At 50.6% G+C, this 17,819-nt stretch overlaps 43 non-coding genes across 43 annotated transcripts; all 43 read right to left on the bottom strand.

Moving 5' to 3' along the window:
• Nucleotides 1-171: 171 nt before the first annotated feature.
• On the bottom strand, nt 172-245 carry trnat-ugu (transfer RNA threonine (anticodon UGU)). Its single transcript has one exon. It is a non-coding gene; the product is annotated as a tRNA-Thr (tRNA).
• A 506-nt stretch (nt 246-751) lies between these two features.
• On the bottom strand, nt 752-825 carry trnat-cgu (transfer RNA threonine (anticodon CGU)). The gene has a single exon. It is a non-coding gene; the product is annotated as a tRNA-Thr (tRNA).
• Nucleotides 826-1,311: 486 nt separating this feature from the next.
• Nucleotides 1,312-1,385, bottom strand: trnat-agu (transfer RNA threonine (anticodon AGU)). Its single transcript has one exon. It is a non-coding gene; the product is annotated as a tRNA-Thr (tRNA).
• A 114-nt stretch (nt 1,386-1,499) lies between these two features.
• trnar-ucu (transfer RNA arginine (anticodon UCU)) lies at nt 1,500-1,589 on the bottom strand. The gene is given in 2 exon segments: nt 1,500-1,535; nt 1,553-1,589. It is a non-coding gene; the product is annotated as a tRNA-Arg (tRNA).
• Nucleotides 1,590-1,768: 179 nt separating this feature from the next.
• trnat-ugu (transfer RNA threonine (anticodon UGU)) lies at nt 1,769-1,842 on the bottom strand. The gene has a single exon. It is a non-coding gene; the product is annotated as a tRNA-Thr (tRNA).
• A 506-nt stretch (nt 1,843-2,348) lies between these two features.
• trnat-cgu (transfer RNA threonine (anticodon CGU)) lies at nt 2,349-2,422 on the bottom strand. Its single transcript has one exon. It is a non-coding gene; the product is annotated as a tRNA-Thr (tRNA).
• Nucleotides 2,423-2,908: 486 nt separating this feature from the next.
• On the bottom strand, nt 2,909-2,982 carry trnat-agu (transfer RNA threonine (anticodon AGU)). The gene has a single exon. It is a non-coding gene; the product is annotated as a tRNA-Thr (tRNA).
• Nucleotides 2,983-3,096: 114 nt separating this feature from the next.
• On the bottom strand, nt 3,097-3,186 carry trnar-ucu (transfer RNA arginine (anticodon UCU)). The gene is given in 2 exon segments: nt 3,097-3,132; nt 3,150-3,186. It is a non-coding gene; the product is annotated as a tRNA-Arg (tRNA).
• A 179-nt stretch (nt 3,187-3,365) lies between these two features.
• trnat-ugu (transfer RNA threonine (anticodon UGU)) lies at nt 3,366-3,439 on the bottom strand. Its single transcript has one exon. It is a non-coding gene; the product is annotated as a tRNA-Thr (tRNA).
• Nucleotides 3,440-3,945: 506 nt separating this feature from the next.
• On the bottom strand, nt 3,946-4,019 carry trnat-cgu (transfer RNA threonine (anticodon CGU)). The gene has a single exon. It is a non-coding gene; the product is annotated as a tRNA-Thr (tRNA).
• A 486-nt stretch (nt 4,020-4,505) lies between these two features.
• trnat-agu (transfer RNA threonine (anticodon AGU)) lies at nt 4,506-4,579 on the bottom strand. The gene has a single exon. It is a non-coding gene; the product is annotated as a tRNA-Thr (tRNA).
• A 114-nt stretch (nt 4,580-4,693) lies between these two features.
• On the bottom strand, nt 4,694-4,783 carry trnar-ucu (transfer RNA arginine (anticodon UCU)). Its single transcript is given in 2 exon segments — nt 4,694-4,729; nt 4,747-4,783. It is a non-coding gene; the product is annotated as a tRNA-Arg (tRNA).
• Nucleotides 4,784-4,962: 179 nt separating this feature from the next.
• trnat-ugu (transfer RNA threonine (anticodon UGU)) lies at nt 4,963-5,036 on the bottom strand. The gene has a single exon. It is a non-coding gene; the product is annotated as a tRNA-Thr (tRNA).
• Nucleotides 5,037-5,542: 506 nt separating this feature from the next.
• Nucleotides 5,543-5,616, bottom strand: trnat-cgu (transfer RNA threonine (anticodon CGU)). Its single transcript has one exon. It is a non-coding gene; the product is annotated as a tRNA-Thr (tRNA).
• A 486-nt stretch (nt 5,617-6,102) lies between these two features.
• Nucleotides 6,103-6,176, bottom strand: trnat-agu (transfer RNA threonine (anticodon AGU)). Its single transcript has one exon. It is a non-coding gene; the product is annotated as a tRNA-Thr (tRNA).
• A 114-nt stretch (nt 6,177-6,290) lies between these two features.
• Nucleotides 6,291-6,380, bottom strand: trnar-ucu (transfer RNA arginine (anticodon UCU)). Its single transcript is given in 2 exon segments — nt 6,291-6,326; nt 6,344-6,380. It is a non-coding gene; the product is annotated as a tRNA-Arg (tRNA).
• Nucleotides 6,381-6,559: 179 nt separating this feature from the next.
• Nucleotides 6,560-6,633, bottom strand: trnat-ugu (transfer RNA threonine (anticodon UGU)). The gene has a single exon. It is a non-coding gene; the product is annotated as a tRNA-Thr (tRNA).
• Nucleotides 6,634-7,139: 506 nt separating this feature from the next.
• On the bottom strand, nt 7,140-7,213 carry trnat-cgu (transfer RNA threonine (anticodon CGU)). Its single transcript has one exon. It is a non-coding gene; the product is annotated as a tRNA-Thr (tRNA).
• Nucleotides 7,214-7,699: 486 nt separating this feature from the next.
• trnat-agu (transfer RNA threonine (anticodon AGU)) lies at nt 7,700-7,773 on the bottom strand. Its single transcript has one exon. It is a non-coding gene; the product is annotated as a tRNA-Thr (tRNA).
• A 114-nt stretch (nt 7,774-7,887) lies between these two features.
• trnar-ucu (transfer RNA arginine (anticodon UCU)) lies at nt 7,888-7,977 on the bottom strand. The gene is given in 2 exon segments: nt 7,888-7,923; nt 7,941-7,977. It is a non-coding gene; the product is annotated as a tRNA-Arg (tRNA).
• Nucleotides 7,978-8,156: 179 nt separating this feature from the next.
• On the bottom strand, nt 8,157-8,230 carry trnat-ugu (transfer RNA threonine (anticodon UGU)). Its single transcript has one exon. It is a non-coding gene; the product is annotated as a tRNA-Thr (tRNA).
• Nucleotides 8,231-8,736: 506 nt separating this feature from the next.
• On the bottom strand, nt 8,737-8,810 carry trnat-cgu (transfer RNA threonine (anticodon CGU)). Its single transcript has one exon. It is a non-coding gene; the product is annotated as a tRNA-Thr (tRNA).
• Nucleotides 8,811-9,296: 486 nt separating this feature from the next.
• trnat-agu (transfer RNA threonine (anticodon AGU)) lies at nt 9,297-9,370 on the bottom strand. Its single transcript has one exon. It is a non-coding gene; the product is annotated as a tRNA-Thr (tRNA).
• A 114-nt stretch (nt 9,371-9,484) lies between these two features.
• trnar-ucu (transfer RNA arginine (anticodon UCU)) lies at nt 9,485-9,574 on the bottom strand. Its single transcript is given in 2 exon segments — nt 9,485-9,520; nt 9,538-9,574. It is a non-coding gene; the product is annotated as a tRNA-Arg (tRNA).
• Nucleotides 9,575-10,276: 702 nt separating this feature from the next.
• Nucleotides 10,277-10,350, bottom strand: trnat-cgu (transfer RNA threonine (anticodon CGU)). Its single transcript has one exon. It is a non-coding gene; the product is annotated as a tRNA-Thr (tRNA).
• A 486-nt stretch (nt 10,351-10,836) lies between these two features.
• trnat-agu (transfer RNA threonine (anticodon AGU)) lies at nt 10,837-10,910 on the bottom strand. The gene has a single exon. It is a non-coding gene; the product is annotated as a tRNA-Thr (tRNA).
• Nucleotides 10,911-11,024: 114 nt separating this feature from the next.
• Nucleotides 11,025-11,114, bottom strand: trnar-ucu (transfer RNA arginine (anticodon UCU)). The gene is given in 2 exon segments: nt 11,025-11,060; nt 11,078-11,114. It is a non-coding gene; the product is annotated as a tRNA-Arg (tRNA).
• A 179-nt stretch (nt 11,115-11,293) lies between these two features.
• trnat-ugu (transfer RNA threonine (anticodon UGU)) lies at nt 11,294-11,367 on the bottom strand. The gene has a single exon. It is a non-coding gene; the product is annotated as a tRNA-Thr (tRNA).
• Nucleotides 11,368-11,873: 506 nt separating this feature from the next.
• On the bottom strand, nt 11,874-11,947 carry trnat-cgu (transfer RNA threonine (anticodon CGU)). The gene has a single exon. It is a non-coding gene; the product is annotated as a tRNA-Thr (tRNA).
• A 486-nt stretch (nt 11,948-12,433) lies between these two features.
• Nucleotides 12,434-12,507, bottom strand: trnat-agu (transfer RNA threonine (anticodon AGU)). The gene has a single exon. It is a non-coding gene; the product is annotated as a tRNA-Thr (tRNA).
• A 114-nt stretch (nt 12,508-12,621) lies between these two features.
• Nucleotides 12,622-12,711, bottom strand: trnar-ucu (transfer RNA arginine (anticodon UCU)). Its single transcript is given in 2 exon segments — nt 12,622-12,657; nt 12,675-12,711. It is a non-coding gene; the product is annotated as a tRNA-Arg (tRNA).
• A 179-nt stretch (nt 12,712-12,890) lies between these two features.
• Nucleotides 12,891-12,964, bottom strand: trnat-ugu (transfer RNA threonine (anticodon UGU)). Its single transcript has one exon. It is a non-coding gene; the product is annotated as a tRNA-Thr (tRNA).
• Nucleotides 12,965-13,470: 506 nt separating this feature from the next.
• On the bottom strand, nt 13,471-13,544 carry trnat-cgu (transfer RNA threonine (anticodon CGU)). Its single transcript has one exon. It is a non-coding gene; the product is annotated as a tRNA-Thr (tRNA).
• Nucleotides 13,545-14,030: 486 nt separating this feature from the next.
• Nucleotides 14,031-14,104, bottom strand: trnat-agu (transfer RNA threonine (anticodon AGU)). Its single transcript has one exon. It is a non-coding gene; the product is annotated as a tRNA-Thr (tRNA).
• A 114-nt stretch (nt 14,105-14,218) lies between these two features.
• trnar-ucu (transfer RNA arginine (anticodon UCU)) lies at nt 14,219-14,308 on the bottom strand. The gene is given in 2 exon segments: nt 14,219-14,254; nt 14,272-14,308. It is a non-coding gene; the product is annotated as a tRNA-Arg (tRNA).
• Nucleotides 14,309-15,010: 702 nt separating this feature from the next.
• trnat-cgu (transfer RNA threonine (anticodon CGU)) lies at nt 15,011-15,084 on the bottom strand. Its single transcript has one exon. It is a non-coding gene; the product is annotated as a tRNA-Thr (tRNA).
• Nucleotides 15,085-15,570: 486 nt separating this feature from the next.
• trnat-agu (transfer RNA threonine (anticodon AGU)) lies at nt 15,571-15,644 on the bottom strand. The gene has a single exon. It is a non-coding gene; the product is annotated as a tRNA-Thr (tRNA).
• A 114-nt stretch (nt 15,645-15,758) lies between these two features.
• trnar-ucu (transfer RNA arginine (anticodon UCU)) lies at nt 15,759-15,848 on the bottom strand. Its single transcript is given in 2 exon segments — nt 15,759-15,794; nt 15,812-15,848. It is a non-coding gene; the product is annotated as a tRNA-Arg (tRNA).
• Nucleotides 15,849-16,027: 179 nt separating this feature from the next.
• On the bottom strand, nt 16,028-16,101 carry trnat-ugu (transfer RNA threonine (anticodon UGU)). The gene has a single exon. It is a non-coding gene; the product is annotated as a tRNA-Thr (tRNA).
• A 506-nt stretch (nt 16,102-16,607) lies between these two features.
• trnat-cgu (transfer RNA threonine (anticodon CGU)) lies at nt 16,608-16,681 on the bottom strand. The gene has a single exon. It is a non-coding gene; the product is annotated as a tRNA-Thr (tRNA).
• A 486-nt stretch (nt 16,682-17,167) lies between these two features.
• trnat-agu (transfer RNA threonine (anticodon AGU)) lies at nt 17,168-17,241 on the bottom strand. Its single transcript has one exon. It is a non-coding gene; the product is annotated as a tRNA-Thr (tRNA).
• A 114-nt stretch (nt 17,242-17,355) lies between these two features.
• On the bottom strand, nt 17,356-17,445 carry trnar-ucu (transfer RNA arginine (anticodon UCU)). The gene is given in 2 exon segments: nt 17,356-17,391; nt 17,409-17,445. It is a non-coding gene; the product is annotated as a tRNA-Arg (tRNA).
• A 179-nt stretch (nt 17,446-17,624) lies between these two features.
• trnat-ugu (transfer RNA threonine (anticodon UGU)) lies at nt 17,625-17,698 on the bottom strand. The gene has a single exon. It is a non-coding gene; the product is annotated as a tRNA-Thr (tRNA).
• Between the last annotated feature and the right edge of the window lie 121 nt (nt 17,699-17,819).

Raw genomic sequence — 17,819 nt, forward strand, 5'->3', positions numbered from 1 at the left:
TTGATCACCAGCAAAGGCACCGCTGGGATTCGAACCCAGGATCTCCTGTTTACTAGACAGGCGCTTTAACCAACTAGGCCTCTCTGCAATTGGTATGTGGTTGGAAAAGCGGAGTATCTGTAAGGGCTTCCTTTCCCAGAAAGAACCCACAGAGCAGAGCCACCTGTTAAAAGGCACCGCTGGGAATCGAACCCAGGATCTCCTGTTTACAAGACAAGTACTTTGACCAGCTAAGCCACGGCGCCCTGCTGCGTTGTTGACTTGGGTCAGAATTGTTCGGCAGCAGCTGAGGGGTGGTTGGCAAATGAAATCGCATGTTGCTGTGACGCTCCTCTGTACCGCATGATTGCGCAAAGCAAAACCATACAACCCAAGGTGGTGTTTGATAACCAGCAAAGACAGTGCTGAGATTTGAATTCAGTATGTCCTATTTACTACACAAGCTTTAACCAACTAAGCCACGGCGCCAACCTGCACACACTCTCTCAGGGAGGGGCACTTAGAGGATTAAAGCATCCAGATAAGAGGCCAACGGCCAGGCTCTGCACAGCAATGGCCTCATCTGGCCGTCTAGAAGTCCAGTTTGCTATCTATTGTACCACAGAGCCTGTCAGCAAGTGTTGACCTGTTCAAAAGAGCGTCAGCATTATCAGGATCTGGTTTGGAAATGCAATCGCCTGCTGCCTTTGCTATCCCTGTTTGCAGTCCGATCTCAGAAAAGCACATGCTTGAGGCACACAGGGGACGCTAAAGGCACCGCTGGGATTTGAACCCAGGATCTCCTGTTTACGAGACAGACGCTTTAACCAACTAAGCCACGGCGCCAAGCAGAGCCCTACAGCTCTGGGAGGGTGAGTAAGTTGATCAAAACATCCAGCGGTGAGGACAAAGGTCCACGTGCTGGTCAGCTTATGAGATTTTTCACAACTTTCTGTTGCCAGAGGGCATAAGCGTGCAATTTAATGATAAACGAAAGGCAAGAAGTCACCAATCTGTTTTGACTCAAACCCACAAACTTTAAATGGCCTCACACCGGAGACTAATAGCCCAAAGCGCTACACTCTGCGCCACGTGCAGCAGCTCCTTCCAGGCTTGCAGCAGTCCTAAACCAAGGATCACCTGTTTGCAAGGCAAGCTCTTTGACCAGCTGAGCCATGCTGCATCGCTGAGATGACTCTGGCCAGTATTGTTCGGCAGCATCTGAGGGGTGGTTCGCAAATTAAATTGCATGCTGCTCTGACACTCCTCTGCACCCCCTTTTTTACGGAGAGCAAAACCTCACAGCCCAAGGCGTCACTTGATCACCAGCAAAGGCACCGCTGGGATTCGAACCCAGGATCTCCTGTTTACTAGACAGGCGCTTTAACCAACTAAGCCACGGCGCCAACTTGCATGTACCTGCCAAGAAAGTGAGATTTAGAGTTTTATAAGTCCGGAGGGGTGGCCAGAGAGCATATGTGTTTGTTGGCCAAGCGCCATTAACAGAAAGCCAAAAGCAACGACTCTGGTGGGACTCGAACCCACAACCTTTGAATGGCCTCATCTGGCAGTCTAGAAGTCCAATGCGCTATCCATTGCGCCACAGAGCCACGTGTGGAGTTTTTTTTTCCTGGCTGTTCCAGTGCGTTGAATTGAGTTCAGGTATTTGGGGAGCGGGAAGGACAAGATATGTGGGCCTCTCTGCAATTGGTATGTGGTTGGAAAAGCGGAGTATCTGTAAGGGCTTCCTTTCCCAGAAAGAACCCACAGAGCAGAGCCACCTGTTAAAAGGCACCGCTGGGAATCGAACCCAGGATCTCCTGTTTACAAGACAAGCGCTTTGACCAGCTAAGCCACGGCGCCCTGCTGCGTTGTTGACTTGGGTCAGAATTGTTCGGCAGCAGCTGAGGGGTGGTTGGCAAATGAAATCGCATGTTGCTCTGACGCTCCTCTGTACCGCATGATTGCGCAAAGCAAAACCATACAACCCAAGGTGGTGTTTGATAACCAGCAAAGACAGTGCTGAGATTTGAATTCAGTATGTCCTATTTACTACACAAGCTTTAACCAACTAAGCCACGGCGCCAACCTGCACACACTCTCTCAGGGAGGGGCACTTAGAGGATTAAAGCATCCAGATAAGAGGCCAACGGCCAGGCTCTGCACAGCAATGGCCTCATCTGGCCGTCTAGAAGTCCAGTTTGCTATCTATTGTACCACAGAGCCTGTCAGCAAGTGTTGACCTGTTCAAAAGAGCGTCAGCATTATCAGGATCTGGTTTGGAAATGCAATCGCCTGCTGCCTTTGCTATCCCTGTTTGCAGTCCGATCTCAGAAAAGCACATGCTTGAGGCACACAGGGGACGCTAAAGGCACCGCTGGGATTTGAACCCAGGATCTCCTGTTTACGAGACAGACGCTTTAACCAACTAAGCCACGGCGCCAAGCAGAGCCCTACAGCTCTGGGAGGGTGAGTAAGTTGATCAAAACATCCAGCGGTGAGGACAAAGGTCCACGTGCTGGTCAGCTTAGGAGATTTTTCACAACTTTCTGTTGCCAGAGGGCATAAGCGTGCAATTTAATGATAAACGAAAGGCAAGAAGTCACCAATCTGTTTTGACTCAAACCCACAAACTTTAAATGGCCTCACACCGGAGACTAATAGCCCAATGCGCTACACTCTGCGCCACGTGCAGCAGCTCCTTCCAGGCTTGCAGCAGTCCTAAACCAAGGATCACCTGTTTGCAAGGCAAGCTCTTTGACCAGCTGAGCCATGCTGCATCGCTGAGATGACTCTGGCCAGTATTGTTCGGCAGCATCTGAGGGGTGGTTCGCAAATTAAATTGCATGCTGCTCTGGCACTCCTCTGCACCCCCTTTTTTAGGGAGAGCAAAACCTCACAGCCCAAGGCGTCACTTGATCACCAGCAAAGGCACCGCTGGGATTCGAACCCAGGATCTCCTGTTTACTAGACAGGCGCTTTAACCAACTAAGCCACGGCGCCAACTTGCATGTACCTGCCAAGAAAGTGAGATTTAGAGTTTTATAAGTCCGGAGGGGTGGCCAGAGAGCATATGTGTTTGTTGGCCAAGCGCCATTAACAGAAAGCCAAAAGCAACGACTCTGGTGGGACTCGAACCCACAACCTTTGAATGGCCTCATCTGGCAGTCTAGAAGTCCAATGCGCTATCCATTGCGCCACAGAGCCACGTGTGGAGTTTTTTTTTCCTGGCTGTTCCAGTGCGTTGAATTGAGTTCAGGTATTTGGGGAGCGGGAAGGACAAGATATGTGGGCCTCTCTGCAATTGGTATGTGGTTGGAAAAGCGGAGTATCTGTAAGGGCTTCCTTTCCCAGAAAGAACCCACAGAGCAGAGCCACCTGTTAAAAGGCACCGCTGGGAATCGAACCCAGGATCTCCTGTTTACAAGACAAGCGCTTTGACCAGCTAAGCCACGGCGCCCTGCTGCGTTGTTGACTTGGGTCAGAATTGTTCGGCAGCAGCTGAGGGGTGGTTGGCAAATGAAATCGCATGTTGCTCTGACGCTCCTCTGTACCGCATGATTGCGCAAAGCAAAACCATACAACCCAAGGTGGTGTTTGATAACCAGCAAAGACAGTGCTGAGATTTGAATTCAGTATGTCCTATTTACTACACAAGCTTTAACCAACTAAGCCACGGCGCCAACCTGCACACACTCTCTCAGGGAGGGGCACTTAGAGGATTAAAGCATCCAGATAAGAGGCCAACGGCCAGGCTCTGCACAGCAATGGCCTCATCTGGCCGTCTAGAAGTCCAGTTTGCTATCTATTGTACCACAGAGCCTGTCAGCAAGTGTTGACCTGTTCAAAAGAGCGTCAGCATTATCAGGATCTGGTTTGGAAATGCAATCGCCTGCTGCCTTTGCTATCCCTGTTTGCAGTCCGATCTCAGAAAAGCACATGCTTGAGGCACACAGGGGACGCTAAAGGCACCGCTGGGATTTGAACCCAGGATCTCCTGTTTACGAGACAGACGCTTTAACCAACTAAGCCACGGCGCCAAGCAGAGCCCTACAGCTCTGGGAGGGTGAGTAAGTTGATCAAAACATCCAGCGGTGAGGACAAAGGTCCACGTGCTGGTCAGCTTATGAGATTTTTCACAACTTTCTGTTGCCAGAGGGCATAAGCGTGCAATTTAATGATAAACGAAAGGCAAGAAGTCACCAATCTGTTTTGACTCAAACCCACAAACTTTAAATGGCCTCACACCGGAGACTAATAGCCCAATGCGCTACACTCTGCGCCACGTGCAGCAGCTCCTTCCAGGCTTGCAGCAGTCCTAAACCAAGGATCACCTGTTTGCAAGGCAAGCTCTTTGACCAGCTGAGCCATGCTGCATCGCTGAGATGACTCTGGCCAGTATTGTTCGGCAGCATCTGAGGGGTGGTTCGCAAATTAAATTGCATGCTGCTCTGGCACTCCTCTGCACCCCCTTTTTTACGGAGAGCAAAACCTCACAGCCCAAGGCGTCACTTGATCACCAGCAAAGGCACCGCTGGGATTCGAACCCAGGATCTCCTGTTTACTAGACAGGCGCTTTAACCAACTAAGCCACGGCGCCAACTTGCATGTACCTGCCAAGAAAGTGAGATTTAGAGTTTTATAAGTCCGGAGGGGTGGCCAGAGAGCATATGTGTTTGTTGGCCAAGCGCCATTAACAAAAAGCCAAAAGCAACGACTCTGGTGGGACTCGAACCCACAACCTTTGAATGGCCTCATCTGGCAGTCTAGAAGTCCAATGCGCTATCCATTGCGCCACAGAGCCACGTGTGGAGTTTTTTTTTCCTGGCTGTTCCAGTGCGTTGAATTGAGTTCAGGTATTTGGGGAGCGGGAAGGACAAGATATGTGGGCCTCTCTGCAATTGGTATGTGGTTGGAAAAGCGGAGCATCTGTAAGGGCTTCCTTTCCCAGAAAGAACCCACAGAGCAGAGCCACCTGTTAAAAGGCACCGCTGGGAATCGAACCCAGGATCTCCTGTTTACAAGACAAGCGCTTTGACCAGCTAAGCCACGGCGCCCTGCTGCGTTGTTGACTTGGGTCAGAATTGTTCGGCAGCAGCTGAGGGGTGGTTGGCAAATGAAATCGCATGTTGCTCTGACGCTCCTCTGTACCGCATGATTGCGCAAAGCAAAACCATACAACCCAAGGTGGTGTTTGATAACCAGCAAAGACAGTGCTGAGATTTGAATTCAGTATGTCCTATTTACTACACAAGCTTTAACCAACTAAGCCACGGCGCCAACCTGCACACACTCTCTCAGGGAGGGGCACTTAGAGGATTAAAGCATCCAGATAAGAGGCCAACGGCCAGGCTCTGCACAGCAATGGCCTCATCTGGCCGTCTAGAAGTCCAGTTTGCTATCTATTGTACCACAGAGCCTGTCAGCAAGTGTTGACCTGTTCAAAAGAGCGTCAGCATTATCAGGATCTGGTTTGGAAATGCAATCGCCTGCTGCCTTTGCTATCCCTGTTTGCAGTCCGATCTCAGAAAAGCACATGCTTGAGGCACACAGGGGACGCTAAAGGCACCGCTGGGATTTGAACCCAGGATCTCCTGTTTACGAGACAGACGCTTTAACCAACTAAGCCACGGCGCCAAGCAGAGCCCTACAGCTCTGGGAGGGTGAGTAAGTTGATCAAAACATCCAGCGGTGAGGACAAAGGTCCACGTGCTGGTCAGCTTATGAGATTTTTCACAACTTTCTGTTGCCAGAGGGCATAAGCGTGCAATTTAATGATAAACGAAAGGCAAGAAGTCACCAATCTGTTTTGACTCAAACCCACAAACTTTAAATGGCCTCACACCGGAGACTAATAGCCCAATGCGCTACACTCTGCGCCACGTGCAGCAGCTCCTTCCAGGCTTGCAGCAGTCCTAAACCAAGGATCACCTGTTTGCAAGGCAAGCTCTTTGACCAGCTGAGCCATGCTGCATCGCTGAGATGACTCTGGCCAGTATTGTTCGGCAGCATCTGAGGGGTGGTTCGCAAATTAAATTGCATGCTGCTCTGGCACTCCTCTGCACCCCCTTTTTTACGGAGAGCAAAACCTCACAGCCCAAGGCGTCACTTGATCACCAGCAAAGGCACCGCTGGGATTCGAACCCAGGATCTCCTGTTTACTAGACAGGCGCTTTAACCAACTAAGCCACTGCGCCAACTTGCATGTACCTGCCAAGAAAGTGAGATTTAGAGTTTTATAAGTCCGGAGGGGTGGCCAGAGAGCATATGTGTTTGTTGGCCAAGCGCCATTAACAGAAAGCCAAAAGCAACGACTCTGGTGGGACTCGAACCCACAACCTTTGAATGGCCTCATCTGGCAGTCTAGAAGTCCAATGCGCTATCCATTGCGCCACAGAGCCACGTGTGGAGTTTTTTTTTCCTGGCTGTTCCAGTGCGTTGAATTGAGTTCAGGTATTTGGGGAGCGGGAAGGACAAGATATGTGGGCCTCTCTGCAATTGGTATGTGGTTGGAAAAGCGGAGTATCTGTAAGGGCTTCCTTTCCCAGAAAGAACCCACAGAGCAGAGCCACCTGTTAAAAGGCACCGCTGGGAATCGAACCCAGGATCTCCTGTTTACAAGACAAGCGCTTTGACCAGCTAAGCCACGGCGCCCTGCTGCGTTGTTGACTTGGGTCAGAATTGTTCGGCAGCAGCTGAGGGGTGGTTGGCAAATGAAATCGCATGTTGCTCTGACGCTCCTCTGTACCGCATGATTGCGCAAAGCAAAACCATACAACCCAAGGTGGTGTTTGATAACCAGCAAAGACAGTGCTGAGATTTGAATTCAGTATGTCCTATTTACTACACAAGCTTTAACCAACTAAGCCACGGCGCCAACCTGCACACACTCTCTCAGGGAGGGGCACTTAGAGGATTAAAGCATCCAGATAAGAGGCCAACGGCCAGGCTCTGCACAGCAATGGCCTCATCTGGCCGTCTAGAAGTCCAGTTTGCTATCTATTGTACCACAGAGCCTGTCAGCAAGTGTTGACCTGTTCAAAAGAGCGTCAGCATTATCAGGATCTGGTTTGGAAATGCAATCGCCTGCTGCCTTTGCTATCCCTGTTTGCAGTCCGATCTCAGAAAAGCACATGCTTGAGGCACACAGGGGACGCTAAAGGCACCGCTGGGATTTGAACCCAGGATCTCCTGTTTACGAGACAGACGCTTTAACCAACTAAGCCACGGCGCCAAGCAGAGCCCTACAGCTCTGGGAGGGTGAGTAAGTTGATCAAAACATCCAGCGGTGAGGACAAAGGTCCACGTGCTGGTCAGCTTATGAGATTTTTCACAACTTTCTGTTGCCAGAGGGCATAAGCGTGCAATTTAATGATAAACGAAAGGCAAGAAGTCACCAATCTGTTTTGACTCAAACCCACAAACTTTAAATGGCCTCACACCGGAGACTAATAGCCCAATGCGCTACACTCTGCGCCACGTGCAGCAGCTCCTTCCAGGCTTGCAGCAGTCCTAAACCAAGGATCACCTGTTTGCAAGGCAAGCTCTTTGACCAGCTGAGCCATGCTGCATCGCTGAGATGACTCTGGCCAGTATTGTTCGGCAGCATCTGAGGGGTGGTTCGCAAATTAAATTGCATGCTGCTCTGGCACTCCTCTGCACCCCCTTTTTTACGGAGAGCAAAACCTCACAGCCCAAGGCGTCACTTGATCACCAGCAAAGGCACCGCTGGGATTCGAACCCAGGATCTCCTGTTTACTAGACAGGCGCTTTAACCAACTAAGCCACGGCGCCAACTTGCATGTACCTGCCAAGAAAGTGAGATTTAGAGTTTTATAAGTCCGGAGGGGTGGCCAGAGAGCATATGTGTTTGTTGGCCAAGCGCCATTAACAAAAAGCCAAAAGCAACGACTCTGGTGGGACTCGAACCCACAACCTTTGAATGGCCTCATCTGGCAGTCTAGAAGTCCAATGCGCTATCCATTGCGCCACAGAGCCACGTGTGGAGTTTTTTTTTCCTGGCTGTTCCAGTGCGTTGAATTGAGTTCAGGTATTTGGGGAGCGGGAAGGACAAGATATGTGGGCCTCTCTGCAATTGGTATGTGGTTGGAAAAGCGGAGCATCTGTAAGGGCTTCCTTTCCCAGAAAGAACCCACAGAGCAGAGCCACCTGTTAAAAGGCACCGCTGGGAATCGAACCCAGGATCTCCTGTTTACAAGACAAGCGCTTTGACCAGCTAAGCCACGGCGCCCTGCTGCGTTGTTGACTTGGGTCAGAATTGTTCGGCAGCAGCTGAGGGGTGGTTGGCAAATGAAATCGCATGTTGCTCTGACGCTCCTCTGTACCGCATGATTGCGCAAAGCAAAACCATACAACCCAAGGTGGTGTTTGATAACCAGCAAAGACAGTGCTGAGATTTGAATTCAGTATGTCCTATTTACTACACAAGCTTTAACCAACTAAGCCACGGCGCCAACCTGCACACACTCTCTCAGGGAGGGGCACTTAGAGGATTAAAGCATCCAGATAAGAGGCCAACGGCCAGGCTCTGCACAGCAATGGCCTCATCTGGCCGTCTAGAAGTCCAGTTTGCTATCTATTGTACCACAGAGCCTGTCAGCAAGTGTTGACCTGTTCAAAAGAGCGTCAGCATTATCAGGATCTGGTTTGGAAATGCAATCGCCTGCTGCCTTTGCTATCCCTGTTTGCAGTCCGATCTCAGAAAAGCACATGCTTGAGGCACACAGGGGACGCTAAAGGCACCGCTGGGATTTGAACCCAGGATCTCCTGTTTACGAGACAGACGCTTTAACCAACTAAGCCACGGCGCCAAGCAGAGCCCTACAGCTCTGGGAGGGTGAGTAAGTTGATCAAAACATCCAGCGGTGAGGACAAAGGTCCACGTGCTGGTCAGCTTATGAGATTTTTCACAACTTTCTGTTGCCAGAGGGCATAAGCGTGCAATTTAATGATAAACGAAAGGCAAGAAGTCACCAATCTGTTTTGACTCAAACCCACAAACTTTAAATGGCCTCACACCGGAGACTAATAGCCCAATGCGCTACACTCTGCGCCACGTGCAGCAGCTCCTTCCAGGCTTGCAGCAGTCCTAAACCAAGGATCACCTGTTTGCAAGGCAAGCTCTTTGACCAGCTGAGCCATGCTGCATCGCTGAGATGACTCTGGCCAGTATTGTTCGGCAGCATCTGAGGGGTGGTTCGCAAATTAAATTGCATGCTGCTCTGGCACTCCTCTGCACCCCCTTTTTTACGGAGAGCAAAACCTCACAGCCCAAGGCGTCACTTGATCACCAGCAAAGGCACCGCTGGGATTCGAACCCAGGATCTCCTGTTTACTAGACAGGCGCTTTAACCAACTAAGCCACGGCGCCAACTTGCATGTACCTGCCAAGAAAGTGAGATTTAGAGTTTTATAAGTCCGGAGGGGTGGCCAGAGAGCATATGTGTTTGTTGGCCAAGCGCCATTAACAGAAAGCCAAAAGCAACGACTCTGGTGGGACTCGAACCCACAACCTTTGAATGGCCTCATCTGGCAGTCTAGAAGTCCAATGCGCTATCCATTGAGCCACAGAGCCACGTGTGGAGTTTTTTTTTCCTGGCTGTTCCAGTGCGTTGAATTGAGTTCAGGTATTTGGGGAGCGGGAAGGACAAGATATGTGGGCCTCTCTGCAATTGGTATGTGGTTGGAAAAGCGGAGTATCTGTAAGGGCTTCCTTTCCCAGAAAGAACCCACAGAGCAGAGCCACCTGTTAAAAGGCACCGCTGGGAATCCTGCTGCGTTGTTGACTTGGGTCAGAATTGTTCGGCAGCAGCTGAGGGGTGGTTGGCAAATGAAATCGCATGTTGCTCTGACGCTCCTCTGTACCGCATGATTGCGCAAAGCAAAACCATACAACCCAAGGTGGTGTTTGATAACCAGCAAAGACAGTGCTGAGATTTGAATTCAGTATGTCCTATTTACTACACAAGCTTTAACCAACTAAGCCACGGCGCCAACCTGCACACACTCTCTCAGGGAGGGGCACTTAGAGGATTAAAGCATCCAGATAAGAGGCCAACGGCCAGGCTCTGCACAGCAATGGCCTCATCTGGCCGTCTAGAAGTCCAGTTTGCTATCTATTGTACCACAGAGCCTGTCAGCAAGTGTTGACCTGTTCAAAAGAGCGTCAGCATTATCAGGATCTGGTTTGGAAATGCAATCGCCTGCTGCCTTTGCTATCCCTGTTTGCAGTCCGATCTCAGAAAAGCACATGCTTGAGGCACACAGGGGACGCTAAAGGCACCGCTGGGATTTGAACCCAGGATCTCCTGTTTACGAGACAGACGCTTTAACCAACTAAGCCACGGCGCCAAGCAGAGCCCTACAGCTCTGGGAGGGTGAGTAAGTTGATCAAAACATCCAGCGGTGAGGACAAAGGTCCACGTGCTGGTCAGCTTATGAGATTTTTCACAACTTTCTGTTGCCAGAGGGCATAAGCGTGCAATTTAATGATAAACGAAAGGCAAGAAGTCACCAATCTGTTTTGACTCAAACCCACAAACTTTAAATGGCCTCACACCGGAGACTAATAGCCCAATGCGCTACACTCTGCGCCACGTGCAGCAGCTCCTTCCAGGCTTGCAGCAGTCCTAAACCAAGGATCACCTGTTTGCAAGGCAAGCTCTTTGACCAGCTGAGCCATGCTGCATCGCTGAGATGACTCTGGCCAGTATTGTTCGGCAGCATCTGAGGGGTGGTTCGCAAATTAAATTGCATGCTGCTCTGGCACTCCTCTGCACCCCCTTTTTTACGGAGAGCAAAACCTCACAGCCCAAGGCGTCACTTGATCACCAGCAAAGGCACCGCTGGGATTCGAACCCAGGATCTCCTGTTTACTAGACAGGCGCTTTAACCAACTAAGCCACGGCGCCAACTTGCATGTACCTGCCAAGAAAGTGAGATTTAGAGTTTTATAAGTCCGGAGGGGTGGCCAGAGAGCATATGTGTTTGTTGGCCAAGCGCCATTAACAGAAAGCCAAAAGCAACGACTCTGGTGGGACTCGAACCCACAACCTTTGAATGGCCTCATCTGGCAGTCTAGAAGTCCAATGCGCTATCCATTGCGCCACAGAGCCACGTGTGGAGTTTTTTTTTCCTGGCTGTTCCAGTGCGTTGAATTGAGTTCAGGTATTTGGGGAGCGGGAAGGACAAGATATGTGGGCCTCTCTGCAATTGGTATGTGGTTGGAAAAGCGGAGTATCTGTAAGGGCTTCCTTTCCCAGAAAGAACCCACAGAGCAGAGCCACCTGTTAAAAGGCACCGCTGGGAATCGAACCCAGGATCTCCTGTTTACAAGACAAGCGCTTTGACCAGCTAAGCCACGGCGCCCTGCTGCGTTGTTGACTTGGGTCAGAATTGTTCGGCAGCAGCTGAGGGGTGGTTGGCAAATGAAATCGCATGTTGCTCTGACGCTCCTCTGTACCGCATGATTGCGCAAAGCAAAACCATACAACCCAAGGTGGTGTTTGATAACCAGCAAAGACAGTGCTGAGATTTGAATTCAGTATGTCCTATTTACTACACAAGCTTTAACCAACTAAGCCACGGCGCCAACCTGCACACACTCTCTCAGGGAGGGGCACTTAGAGGATTAAAGCATCCAGATAAGAGGCCAACGGCCAGGCTCTGCACAGCAATGGCCTCATCTGGCCGTCTAGAAGTCCAGTTTGCTATCTATTGTACCACAGAGCCTGTCAGCAAGTGTTGACCTGTTCAAAAGAGCGTCAGCATTATCAGGATCTGGTTTGGAAATGCAATCGCCTGCTGCCTTTGCTATCCCTGTTTGCAGTCCGATCTCAGAAAAGCACATGCTTGAGGCACACAGGGGACGCTAAAGGCACCGCTGGGATTTGAACCCAGGATCTCCTGTTTACGAGACAGACGCTTTAACCAACTAAGCCACGGCGCCAAGCAGAGCCCTACAGCTCTGGGAGGGTGAGTAAGTTGATCAAAACATCCAGCGGTGAGGACAAAGGTCCACGTGCTGGTCAGCTTATGAGATTTTTCACAACTTTCTGTTGCCAGAGGGCATAAGCGTGCAATTTAATGATAAACGAAAGGCAAGAAGTCACCAATCTGTTTTGACTCAAACCCACAAACTTTAAATGGCCTCACACCGGAGACTAATAGCCCAATGCGCTACACTCTGCGCCACGTGCAGCAGCTCCTTCCAGGCTTGCAGCAGTCCTAAACCAAGGATCACCTGTTTGCAAGGCAAGCTCTTTGACCAGCTGAGCCATGCTGCATCGCTGAGATGACTCTGGCCAGTATTGTTCGGCAGCATCTGAGGGGTGGTTCGCAAATTAAATTGCATGCTGCTCTGGCACTCCTCTGCACCCCCTTTTTTACGGAGAGCAAAACCTCACAGCCCAAGGCGTCACTTGATCACCAGCAAAGGCACCGCTGGGATTCGAACCCAGGATCTCCTGTTTACTAGACAGGCGCTTTAACCAACTAAGCCACGGCGCCAACTTGCATGTACCTGCCAAGAAAGTGAGATTTAGAGTTTTATAAGTCCGGAGGGGTGGCCAGAGAGCATATGTGTTTGTTGGCCAAGCGCCATTAACAAAAAGCCAAAAGCAACGACTCTGGTGGGACTCGAACCCACAACCTTTGAATGGCCTCATCTGGCAGTCTAGAAGTCCAATGCGCTATCCATTGCGCCACAGAGCCACGTGTGGAGTTTTTTTTTCCTGGCTGTTCCAGTGCGTTGAATTGAGTTCAGGTATTTGGGGAGCGGGAAGGACAAGATATGTGGGCCTCTCTGCAATTGGTATGTGGTTGGAAAAGCGGAGCATCTGTAAGGGCTTCCTTTCCCAGAAAGAACCCACAGAGCAGAGCCACCTGTTAAAAGGCACCGCTGGGAATCGAACCCAGGATCTCCTGTTTACAAGACAAGCGCTTTGACCAGCTAAGCCACGGCGCCCTGCTGCGTTGTTGACTTGGGTCAGAATTGTTCGGCAGCAGCTGAGGGGTGGTTGGCAAATGAAATCGCATGTTGCTCTGACGCTCCTCTGTACCGCATGATTGCGCAAAGCAAAACCATACAACCCAAGGTGGTGTTTGATAACCAGCAAAGACAGTGCTGAGATTTGAATTCAGTATGTCCTATTTACTACACAAGCTTTAACCAACTAAGCCACGGCGCCAACCTGCACACACTCTCTCAGGGAGGGGCACTTAGAGGATTAAAGCATCCAGATAAGAGGCCAACGGCCAGGCTCTGCACAGCAATGGCCTCATCTGGCCGTCTAGAAGTCCAGTTTGCTATCTATTGTACCACAGAGCCTGTCAGCAAGTGTTGACCTGTTCAAAAGAGCGTCAGCATTATCAGGATCTGGTTTGGAAATGCAATCGCCTGCTGCCTTTGCTATCCCTGTTTGCAGTCCGATCTCAGAAAAGCACATGCTTGAGGCACACAGGGGACGCTAAAGGCACCGCTGGGATTTGAACCCAGGATCTCCTGTTTACGAGACAGACGCTTTAACCAACTAAGCCACGGCGCCAAGCAGAGCCCTACAGCTCTGGGAGGGTGAGTAAGTTGATCAAAACATCCAGCGGTGAGGACAAAGGTCCACGTGCTGGTCAGCTTATGAGATTTTTCACAACTTTCTGTTGCCAGAGGGCATAAGCGTGCAATTTAATGATAAACGAAAGGCAAGAAGTCACCAATCTGTTTTGACTCAAACCCACAAACTTTAAATGGCCTCACACCGGAGACTAATAGCCCAATGCGCTACACTCTGCGCCACGTGCAGCAGCTCCTTCCAGGCTTGCAGCAGTCCTAAACCAAGGATCACCTGTTTGCAAGGCAAGCTCTTTGACCAGCTGAGCCATGCTGCATCGCTGAGATGACTCTGGCCAGTATTGTTCGGCAGCATCTGAGGGGTGGTTCGCAAATTAAATTGCATGCTGCTCTGGCACTCCTCTGCACCCCCTTTTTTACGGAGAGCAAAACCTCACAGCCCAAGGCGTCACTTGATCACCAGCAAAGGCACCGCTGGGATTCGAACCCAGGATCTCCTGTTTACTAGACAGGCGCTTTAACCAACTAAGCCACGGCGCCAACTTGCATGTACCTGCCAAGAAAGTGAGATTTAGAGTTTTATAAGTCCGGAGGGGTGGCCAGAGAGCATATGTGTTTGTTGGCCAAGCGCCATTAACAGAAAGCCAAAAGCAACGACTCTGGTGGGACTCGAACCCACAACCTTTGAATGGCCTCATCTGGCAGTCTAGAAGTCCAATGCGCTATCCATTGAGCCACAGAGCCACGTGTGGAGTTTTTTTTTCCTGGCTGTTCCAGTGCGTTGAATTGAGTTCAGGTATTTGGGGAGCGGGAAGGACAAGATATGTGGGCCTCTCTGCAATTGGTATGTGGTTGGAAAAGCGGAGTATCTGTAAGGGCTTCCTTTCCCAGAAAGAACCCACAGAGCAGAGCCACCTGTTAAAAGGCACCGCTGGGAATCCTGCTGCGTTGTTGACTTGGGTCAGAATTGTTCGGCAGCAGCTGAGGGGTGGTTGGCAAATGAAATCGCATGTTGCTCTGACGCTCCTCTGTACCGCATGATTGCGCAAAGCAAAACCATACAACCCAAGGTGGTGTTTGATAACCAGCAAAGACAGTGCTGAGATTTGAATTCAGTATGTCCTATTTACTACACAAGCTTTAACCAACTAAGCCACGGCGCCAACCTGCACACACTCTCTCAGGGAGGGGCACTTAGAGGATTAAAGCATCCAGATAAGAGGCCAACGGCCAGGCTCTGCACAGCAATGGCCTCATCTGGCCGTCTAGAAGTCCAGTTTGCTATCTATTGTACCACAGAGCCTGTCAGCAAGTGTTGACCTGTTCAAAAGAGCGTCAGCATTATCAGGATCTGGTTTGGAAATGCAATCGCCTGCTGCCTTTGCTATCCCTGTTTGCAGTCCGATCTCAGAAAAGCACATGCTTGAGGCACACAGGGGACGCTAAAGGCACCGCTGGGATTTGAACCCAGGATCTCCTGTTTACGAGACAGACGCTTTAACCAACTAAGCCACGGCGCCAAGCAGAGCCCTACAGCTCTGGGAGGGTGAGTAAGTTGATCAAAACATCCAGCGGTGAGGACAAAGGTCCACGTGCTGGTCAGCTTATGAGATTTTTCACAACTTTCTGTTGCCAGAGGGCATAAGCGTGCAATTTAATGATAAACGAAAGGCAAGAAGTCACCAATCTGTTTTGACTCAAACCCACAAACTTTAAATGGCCTCACACCGGAGACTAATAGCCCAATGCGCTACACTCTGCGCCACGTGCAGCAGCTCCTTCCAGGCTTGCAGCAGTCCTAAACCAAGGATCACCTGTTTGCAAGGCAAGCTCTTTGACCAGCTGAGCCATGCTGCATCGCTGAGATGACTCTGGCCAGTATTGTTCGGCAGCATCTGAGGGGTGGTTCGCAAATTAAATTGCATGCTGCTCTGGCACTCCTCTGTACCCCCTTTTTTACGGAGAGCAAAACCTCACAGCCCAAGGCGTCACTTGATCACCAGCAAAGGCACCGCTGGGATTCGAACCCAGGATCTCCTGTTTACTAGACAGGCGCTTTAACCAACTAAGCCACGGCGCCAACTTGCATGTACCTGCCAAGAAAGTGAGATTTAGAGTTTTATAAGTCCGGAGGGGTGGCCAGAGAGCATATGTGTTTGTTGGCCAAGCGCCATTAACAGAAAGCCAAAAGCAACGACTCTGGTGGGACTCGAGCCCACAACCTTTGAATGGCCTCATCTGGCAGTCTAGAAGTCCAATGCGCTATCCATTGCGCCACAGAGCCACGTGTGGAGTTTTTTTTTCCTGGCTGTTCCAGTGCGTTGAATTGAGTTCAGGTATTTGGGGAGCGGGAAGGACAAGATATGTGGGCCTCTCTGCAATTGGTATGTGGTTGGAAAAGCGGAGTATCTGTAAGGGCGTCCTTTCCCAGAAAGAACCCACAGAGCAGAGCCACCTGTTAAAAGGCACCGCTGGGAATCGAACCCAGGATCTCCTGTTTACAAGACAAGCGCTTTGACCAGCTAAGCCACGGCGCCCTGCTGCGTTGTTGACTTGGGTCAGAATTGTTCGGCAGCAGCTGAGGGGTGGTTGGCAAATGAAATCGCATGTTGCTCTGACGCTCCTCTGTACCGCATGATTGCGCAAAGCAAAACCATACAACCCAAGGTGGTGTTTGATAACCAGCAAAGACAGTGCTGAGATTTGAATTCAGTATGTCCTATTTACTACACAAGCTTTAACCAACTAAGCCACGGCGCCAACCTGCACACACTCTCTCAGGGAGGGGCACTTAGAGGATTAAAGCATCCAGATAAGAGGCCAACGGCCAGGCTCTGCACAGCAATGGCCTCATCTGGCCGTCTAGAAGTCCAGTTTGCTATCTATTGGACCACAGAGCCTGTCAGCAAGTGTTGACCTGTTCAAAAGAGCGTCAGCATTATCAGGATCTGGTTTGGAAATGCAATCGCCTGCTGCCTTTGCTATCCCTGTTTGCAGTCCGATCTCAGAAAAGCACATGCTTGAGGCACACAGGGGACGCTAAAGGCACCGCTGGGATTTGAACCCAGGATCTCCTGTTTACGAGACAGACGCTTTAACCAACTAAGCCACGGCGCCAAGCAGAGCCCTACAGCTCTGGGAGGGTGAGTAAGTTGATCAAAACATCCAGCGGTGAGGACAAAGGTCCACGTGCTGGTCAGCTTATGAGATTTTTCACAACTTTCTGTTGCCAGAGGGCATAAGCGTGCAATTTAATGATAAACGAAAGGCAAGAAGTCACCAATCTGTTTTGACTCAAACCCACAAACTTTAAATGGCCTCACACCGGAGACTAATAGCCCAATGCGCTACACTCTGCGCCACGTGCAGCAGCTCCTTCCAGGCTTGCAGCAGTCCTAAACCAAGGATCACCTGTTTGCAAGGCAAGCTCTTTGACCAGCTGAGCCATGCTGCATCGCTGAGATGACTCTGGCCAGTATTGTTCGGCAGCATCTGAGGGGTGGTTCGCAAATTAAATTGCATGCTGCTCTGGCACTCCTCTGCACCCCCTTTTTTACGGAGAGCAAAACCTCACAGCCCAAGGCGTCACTTGATCACCAGCAAAGGCACCGCTGGGATTCGAACCCAGGATCTCCTGTTTACTAGACAGGCGCTTTAACCAACTAAGCCACTGCGCCAACTTGCATGTACCTGCCAAGAAAGTGAGATTTAGAGTTTTATAAGTCCGGAGGGGTGGCCAGAGAGCATATGTGTTTGTTGGCCAAGCGCCATTAACAGAAAGCCAAAAGCAACGACTCTGGTGGGACTCGAACCCACAACCTTTGAATGGCCTCATCTGGCAGTCTAGAAGTCCAATGCGCTATCCATTGCGCCACAGAGCCACGTGTGGAGTTTTTTTTTCCTGGCTGTTCCAGTGCGTTGAATTGAGTTCAGGTATTTGGGGAGCGGGAAGGACAAGATATGTGGGCCTCTCTGCAATTGGTATGTGGTTGGAAAAGCGGAGTATCTGTAAGGGCTTCCTTTCCCAGAAAGAACCCACAGAGCAGAGCCACCTGTTAAAAGGCACCGCTGGGAATCGAACCCAGGATCTCCTGTTTACAAGACAAGCGCTTTGACCAGCTAAGCCACGGCGCCCTGCTGCGTTGTTGACTTGGGTCAGAATTGTTCGGCAGCAGCTGAGGGGTGGTTGGCAAATGAAATCGCATGTTGCTCTGACGCTCCTCTGTACCGCATGATTGCGCAAAGCAAAACCATA

This window comes from Carassius gibelio, chromosome B15 (genome assembly GCF_023724105.1).
Source record: "Carassius gibelio isolate Cgi1373 ecotype wild population from Czech Republic chromosome B15, carGib1.2-hapl.c, whole genome shotgun sequence".
In the NCBI taxonomy this organism is placed as follows: domain Eukaryota; kingdom Metazoa; phylum Chordata; class Actinopteri; order Cypriniformes; family Cyprinidae; genus Carassius; species Carassius gibelio.